Source organism: Penaeus monodon, chromosome 28 (genome assembly GCF_015228065.2).
Source record: "Penaeus monodon isolate SGIC_2016 chromosome 28, NSTDA_Pmon_1, whole genome shotgun sequence".
NCBI classification, from domain to species: domain Eukaryota; kingdom Metazoa; phylum Arthropoda; class Malacostraca; order Decapoda; family Penaeidae; genus Penaeus; species Penaeus monodon.
In genome coordinates, this window is record NC_051413.1 from 33,438,948 (window position 1) to 33,439,201 (window position 254).

Below are 254 nucleotides of genomic sequence, written 5' to 3' on the forward strand. Positions count from 1 at the left end.
ATCGTCAGAAAGACAAGAAAAAACAGAAGCACAATGACCAGGACACTTCATCCCAAATATTCTGTATGAAAGATTTTACCTCAGTCTTGGTTTATAGCGAATTAGTACATCGACTGAGTGCAACATTTTCGAGATTTCTTTCCAATTAACTGCTTTTGATTTCTTTATCAACATTTATTTAATCAATGGCTATTATTTTGCAGTACGTATTAACATGTATATATTTACATGGTATTACTCTTACAAAAATAGGT